The sequence below is a fragment of the Bos taurus genome, chromosome 2 (assembly GCF_002263795.3).
Source record: "Bos taurus isolate L1 Dominette 01449 registration number 42190680 breed Hereford chromosome 2, ARS-UCD2.0, whole genome shotgun sequence".
NCBI lineage: Eukaryota > Metazoa > Chordata > Mammalia > Artiodactyla > Bovidae > Bos > Bos taurus.
In genome coordinates this window covers 132172840-132180441 of record NC_037329.1, presented here as the reverse complement: position 1 = coordinate 132180441, position 7602 = coordinate 132172840, and the positions used below count along the sequence as shown (strand labels likewise).

Sequence of the window (7602 nt, the reverse complement as noted above, 5' to 3'; positions counted from 1 at the left end):
AACACTCCAGGACTGAGAGGCACCAGATGTGGCCAATGGCTGCCCCCGAGCAGGTCAGGTGCCTCTGCACACTAATTCCTAGCATGGGAAAGGCCTGACTGAGGTCCCACAGGCAGCAGATGGTGAGCCAACTCCTGCGTTGCCATGGCAGCCTCGAAACGGGGAAGGGGGGAGAGGAGACAGCACTGTGTCTTATGCCGAGATTACAGGAGGGCACATCGGAGGATGGATGTGAGTTTCAGATGTTATCCTTCCCTCTTTCCATCCCAGGATCTGGATGTCCACCCAGCTGTGAAGTCAGGTGCAACTGAGGAGCTTCCAGGCCAGCAATCCCTGCACAGAGGTTCAAGGACCTACTATGCACAGGATCCTCAAAAATAGCAGGGGTCCCAGAGGCAATATCAAAGGGCAAGAGAGGCCCCCTGGGACTGTCTCCTTTGTCTCTACAGGAGATGTCCATGCTGAGGTGTCTGAGTGGTACCAGCGTCCACGCTGATCCAGCTGCCTCCAGGTCCCTACAGGCAACTCTCGCCCTGGGCCTGCCTGCGCTGAGCCGAGACTCAGCAGGGAACACACGTTGAACCAGAAGCCCTTCCCCTACGCACACCAGAGACCACCCTGGACCTCAGAGGACCTACCGCTGTGTGCACTCCCCCCAACATGCACACACACTTGCACACACAGTGTGTGCACACACACCATGCACATACAATCTGTACACACATATGTGCATCACACTGTGTACATGCCCATGTGCACATGCAACATGGACACACAAAAAGTGTACATAAAATTTGCACACACAGAGTATGCACACATGTATACACAAAAGTGTACACAAAGTGGATACACACACTACCTGTACACACAGTGTGCTCACACATGTGTACATACAATGTGCACGTGCAACGTGAACACACACAAAGTATACACACACGTGCACACAGGCACACACTTAGATGCCACATGCAGTGCACCAGCATATTCAGTGGGTGCTCAGGGTGAGTGTATCTGCCCCATGGGTTGCTTTACCCACCAGTGCTCATGCACACATGCTGTGCATAGCTCATGCACACAACACACACATGGGCGATCCCTACCCTGGGCAGACAAAGGGCCCAGCAAGAACTTAGGCAAACACACCCACACGCCTGCCTGCCGCACACAGTGAGCGCTCAGAACGAGCACTGCATGCGTGTGAATCATGTCCAGGAGGTATGCCAGGAGAGGAAGCCCACCCTGCACACGCACAGCTGTGCACACGCAGTGCACACACAGCACCCTCAGCCCCGCCAGGCTGCCCGGGAAGGGGCAGAGAGAGGCAGGGAAGCCCTTGGCCGCCCCTTGTCCCTTCGGGGACAAGCTAAGGCCTGGAGAGTCATCCACAGAGACAGGCTGGGGCCTGGGGAATTCCTGACTCAGCTCCTTAGGATGATGAGGTCAGGGACCCATGCCCCTGGGAGGGCCCAGGAGGAGTGTCTGGGCCGCAGCCAGGCCTGGCAGCCCTGTAATCACTGGGGACAATGGTGGGGCTAGAGACCAGCCCCAGGGAAGCCCCAGGAGCCAGGCTGAGACCCGGGCTGGGCCGGGCTGTGCCCTCCTGGCTCCTGCCTTCTCTCGGTTACATTCACCGGGCCAGGAGCCAAGCTGGTGCGGAGGAAGCTGAGCAGACAACCGAGGTTGGGGGTCAGGAGGCCTGGGCTTAACTCTGCTGCTGCTGCTGCTGCTAAGTTGCTTCAGTCGTGTCTGACTCTGTGCAACCCCGTAGACAGCAGCCCACCAGGCTCCCCTGTCCCTGGGATTCTCCATGCAAGAATACTGGAGTAGGTTGCCATTTCCTTCTCCAATGCATGAAGGTGAAAAGTGAAAGTGAAGTCGTTCAGTCGTGTCCAACTCTGAGCGACCCCATGGACTGCAGCCTACAGGGCTCCTCCATCCATGGGATTTTCCAGGCAAGAGTACTGGAGTGGGGTGCCATCGCCTTCTCCGGGCTTGACTCTGCCTCTGCCCAAATGTGCAGCCCGGGCAGGACCCACCAAGCTGAGCGCTGGCGCTCCCTGAAGTGCCCGGGGGAACAACCTTGGCCAGCTGCCCTTTGCGCTCATATGGAGGCCTGGCTCCCTAGTCATCTGACCCACAGGTGGAACGTTCCATGGTCAGCATCCTAGCCCCACGCCTCCAGGAACTCTCCAGCACCAGCACTGGATGGGCGCATAGGAAAAATCAGTAAGGCTTCACTACCCCCTGGAGAGACTGGTCCCCACCCCCCGCCCATCCCATCTATGTAGAACAAGGTACAGGGTCCTGCTGGGTCTGCTCTACATACGTACCTCTTGGGGATCCAACTGCCCCAGCATCATGAAAGAAGCACCCGGCTGGAGGTCAGAATGCACAGGTTCTAGCCACTGACTCTGTGTGGCCTTGGGCAAGTCCCACTCCGGGCCTCAGTTTCTCCCTACCTAATGAGGAAGTTGAACAAGAGCTGGTCTCCAGGGCACATCCAGTTCTGAGAGTCCAGGTCACCAGAAGCAGCAGGTAAGCCAAGCTGGAGGGGGAGGATCTGCAAGGGAAGGCTTGAGATTTCCTGAGCACCCTCTGGGTCACACAATCTCCACCATAAGGTAGAGGCCAGTAGGATCCCCAAGTTATAGTTGCAGACATGGCAGCTTAGCAAGGACCCAAGGCCATCCCCCCCCCCCCCCAGGTCAATGGTAGAATCAAGACTCAATCTCTGGCTTCCCTGGTGGCTCAGTAGTAAAGAATCCAGCTGCCAGTGTAGGAGACACGAGTTCGATCCCTGACATGGGAAGATCTCACGTGCCGCAGAGCAACTAAGCCCGTGGGCCTCAACTACTGCGCCTGCACTGAGAGCCCGGGAAAGGCGACTGCAGAGGCCCGCGGGACATAACTGCTTAGGCTCACACGCCCTAGAGCCCGCGCTCCACAAGAGAGGCCACCGCAACGAGAGGCTCAAGCACCGCGACCAGGGGCTGGCCCCCGCTCTCCACAGCTAGAGGGAAACCCACACAGCGATGGAGACCCAACACAGCCGAAAAGAAATACACAAATAAATAAATAAAATTATTTTTTTAAAAAGACACAATCTCATATTTATCTTTGATCTTCAGCTCAGTTCAGTTACTCAGTCGTGTCCGACTCTTTGTGACCCCATGGACCGCAGTACACCAGGCCTCCCTGTCCATCACCAACTCCCAGAGTTTACTCAAACTCATGTCCCTCAAGTCAGGGATGCCATCCAGCCATCTCATCCTCTGTCGTCCCCTTCTCCTCCCACCTTCAATCTTTCCCAGCATCAGGGTCCTTTCCAATGAGTCAGCTCTTCACATCAGGTGGCCAAAGTGTTGGAGTTTCAGCTTCAACATCAGTCCTTCCAGTGAACACACAGGACTGATCTCCTTTAGGGTGGACTGGTTGGATCTCCTTGCAGTCCAAGGGACTCTCAAGAGTCTTCTCCAACACCACAGTGCAAAAGCGTCAGTTCTTTGGTGCTCAGCTTTCTTTATAGTCCAACGCTCACATCCATACATGACTGAAGGAAAGACCATAGTTTCGACTAGAAGGACTTTTGTGGGCAAAGTAATGTCTCTGCTTTTTAATAGGCTGTCTAGCTTGGTCGCAGCTTTTCTTCCAAGGAGCGAGCGTCTTTTAGTTTCATGGCTGCAGTGAAAACTACACATGGCAATGCTTTTCTAAGTGCTTTATACGTATTAACACAATCCACATAAAAAGCCCCAAAAGGGGTTCTCTGATTATCCAGATTTTAGAGAAAGCAGAGACCTCTGTGTTAAACAACTTGCCCAAAGCCACACAGTTAGAGGCAAGCTGGGCTCTGAAGCGGGGCGGGCAGTCTCCATCCAGAACTCAAGCTCCCAACCATGACACTAAACCCCCCTGCCTGGTTCCCCACCCCCACCCCACCCCCCCAGGTGGGCACTAGATAATCCCCAGCCGGGGTCAGATCGTGGTCACAGCCACACTCTTGGCCACTGACTTTGTGTATCAGTCATCTCCTGACTCACTGATACTGTGTGACAACCACAAACCTCAATGGCACACAGCAATAAACATTCATTTTCCCACCAGTCTGCAAGGCAGGGGGTGGTTTGGCTGCTCTGGACTCGGGTTCAGCAGATCTCAGTTTGTCCAGCTCACAGGTCGGCTGATGGTGGGCAGGTAGGCTGGGCCTGAGGTTGCTCTCACGCTGACCTGTCTGACAAGTAGCTGATTATCAGCTGGGATGAAAGAAGTGACCCGGCCCTGGGTCTCTTCTCCTCTGGCAGGCCAGCCCAGAATTGTTGAGATGCATGGTCACCTCCTCCAGGCTGCACTGACCAAAGCAAATTGCCAGAACAACCAGGCTCAAGTACCAGGGAAATAGACTCCACCTCTCAGGGGCAGAAGCTGTGAAGTCATTTGGTAAATGGTGTGATGACAGAGGAAAGGGGAGAACTGGGCGTATTTTTGCCATCCATCCACCACACCATGTGTCTATTTCCACTTTCATTTTCACACCTCCTCTTATTCTCAACTCACAGAAAATCGGGGCTAGGCCAAGCGGGGCCTCGAAGCGGCCAGTCCCCTAGTCACCCATTCTACAGATGGGGCCTGAGGCCCAGAGTGGGACAGGAAGGTGCCCCAGGACCCCAGCCCGGGACACGCAGCCTGGCTGCATCCCCTGCCTTGGACCTGCTGGTCTCCTCACAACCAGCCCCCGAGGGGGCACCTCGCACGGAGCCCCAGGATGAAGGCTCTCCTCTCAACCCCCCGCCCCTCCTGCTCTCCAGACTGAACACGCCACGCCTACACGAGTCACACCGGCGCCCTGAGCTTTGTGCACTTGCCTTTCCCATACAAATTGCCTTCACCTATTATTCAAGCCCCAGATCACCCCAAAGGGGAGCAGAAGCAAAGCTATTATAACAACCAGCCTTAGCTTTTACTGAGCACATTGTTCTAGGCGCTTGACATGCATTAACTCATGCAGTGCTCACACCAACCCCAACTACAGACAGGAAGAGTGGGGTTCCAAGAGGTGAAGAACACGGAGCGAATCAGTATCAGACTGGGGACACAAGCCTGGGTCAGTCCAGCTCCCACCCCCAGGCTACACCAAGTCACGGGGACAGTCTGGAGAGGGGGTGCCTGGGCTCTTTGTGTTCATGTCCCCAGAGCTCAGGCCTGGAAGGATGCGCTGGGGCTGGGGCTCGTCTCCTGGAAGAGCTGTGCATGAGCCCGCCAGGAATCAGAGAGAAAGGATGTCAGAGCTCCTTGCATGTAGCCTGTTCTTGTTCAGTCGCTCAGTCATCTCCAACCCTCCAACCCCATGGACTGCAGCACGCCAGGTTTCCCATCCTTCACTATCTCTCTGTGTTTGCTCAGACTCTTGTCCATTGAGTCAATGATGCCATCCAACCATCTCATCCTCTGTCACCCTCTTCTCCTCCTGCCCTCCATCACACGGAGCTGCCCGGTTCATACCCTGATTCTGTCACCCAGTAGCTGTGTGACATTGGGCAGTATATTTCACCTGTCTGCACCTCTGTGTCACAATCTGTAAAATGGGAATGGTACTAACAGTACTGACCTCCTGCATTTATTGTGATGATTAAACGAGTTGACAGATACAAGGCAATTACTGGCGCGCAGTGAAGGCTCCGTAAACACTGGCTATCATTATTGCTGTCTGGCTTCTTTTATGATCTCTCTTCTAATGTTATCACCCTTTTGATTTCTGGAACACCAGCGTGCAGACCTCACCAGCTGCTAAGAAGTCGGCTCTCAAAGCTGCCCTGCAAGATGTGAATCTGTCCACCAGAGGGATGAGCAAGGAGCGGTCTGCGGGTCTGCATCCTGCCTTCACGTCCCCTGAGGGCTGGGTCCATGCTTTTAGAGACTAAGCGATGGGAATGTGGCCCCCAACCCACCCCCTCCGCCGCCTTATAAGTCCAAATAAAACCAATGCTAAACCATAAAATGAGCACAAGGTTTAACAACATTCTGATTCTTTGGGCGATGACAACGTTGATGCTTTTCCCCAAATAAAACCTGAGTTTATTTCAGTGCCTCCGAGAGCTGGCATCTAAGTGTGTGTGTGGTCTGACTTGGCATGTTTCTAAACTGGGCTCCAGGGGGGCCTGAGGAATCCACAGACCCCAGGAGCTAGGACCCTCAGGAAGCAAGGAACAGATCCTCCCCCAAGAGCACCCCACCTCCAGGGGGATGCAAGAAGAAAACCCCCACCCAGAAGGCTAAAAAAAACCCTCCAACCAACAATTTGGCAGCTGCGGTTGCCAGGGAGATGATGAGGGATGCGTGCACCACCAACCCCACTTGGCAGAGCCCCCACCTCCACCCCAGGGGGGGCATTCTCTTGGTGTCACTGTGGGGGCGAGGGGCCAGGCCGGGAAACAAGAACCCGGGGATCACATTCCCCCCATTGTCCCCCGCTGTCCTCAGAGCAGAGGGCGTGGACCAGACAATGGGGTGACGGACAATAGGGACCAGCAGATGGTCTCCCCCACCCCCTGCCCCACCAGCTGGTGCTGCTCAGCGTGCCAGGGCTCTCCGGGAGGTCGGAGTCGGGGCCCGGGCCCAGCTGGCTGCAGACCCCAGCCGCACACCTGCCTACACTGGGATTTTGGAAAGAGGCTTGAACTGGGAATGAAGACCCTGGAGCGCTGGAAAATAAAAGGAAAAATAATAACAAGCAACACCCACTGTGTCTAAAATAAATCTGCTCTTCATCTAAAATCTAAACTCCAGCAAGGCCCAGGAAGACCCAGCCCTGAGCCAGCTCACTGCTGTCTCCTGAGTACTCTGTCCTGAACCTCTGCAGCAGGATCACACTGCCCGACTTGTGACAGCCCACCTTTCCAGTTCCTCTGTGTCCACATATGCTATCCCCACACCTGGGAACCCCACCACCTGCCCTCTGTCCATGGTCAGCCCTTTCCCATCCTTGAGATCCTACCTTAAATAGTTCTCTTTGGAGAGACTCTGAAGCACATCAGTTTGGCTCCCTCAGACAGCACTTGTCACAGTTTATGATTGATTTTGTTTTCTGACTTATAGTCTGCCTCCCCACCCACCCCCCACTGTCTGGAAGCTCCCAAACACGGAGCCTGTGTCTGTCTCACTCTCTGCTACATCCCCAGCACCAAGAACAGTGCCTGGTGCCTGCTAAGCGCCCAGTAAATGTTTCTGGAACTTCTCAAGTTCCATCTATCTGAGGAGGATGTTTTTGTCCCCATTTTACAGAAAGAAGAGGGGAAGTTCAGAGAGGTTAGTAGTTGATTAAACCCGAGCTAGAATCTGGGGCTAACCCAACCTCCAAAACCCTGCTCTTACCGTCACTCCACTGCCTCCTCCCAGCTCTGTTGGCACTCGGCGAAGGATAGGTCCCTTCCCCTTCCGGGCCTCTGTTTTCCCGTCTGTAAAATGGCAGCACAGAGTTTAACATCCCTAGAGGTTCCTGCTACTCTGACAGCCTAAGATCCTCCCAGAGGTGAGCAGCCCAACCAAGACCCAGCTGTCCTCTTCAGTCCACATCTCACTGCTGCCTGCGCTGCGGGGGCATGAGTC

The 7602-nt window shown here is 54.8% G+C and overlaps 1 long non-coding RNA gene across 1 annotated transcript; it reads right to left on the bottom strand.

Moving 5' to 3' along the window:
- Positions 1-3072: 3072 nt before the first annotated feature.
- Positions 3073-7360, bottom strand: LOC132343460 (uncharacterized). Its single transcript, XR_009492300.1, has 2 exons — positions 4102-7360; positions 3073-3690 (listed from the first exon to the last, which is right to left on the bottom strand). It is a non-coding gene; the product is annotated as an uncharacterized lncRNA (long non-coding RNA).
- Between the last annotated feature and the right edge of the window lie 242 nt (positions 7361-7602).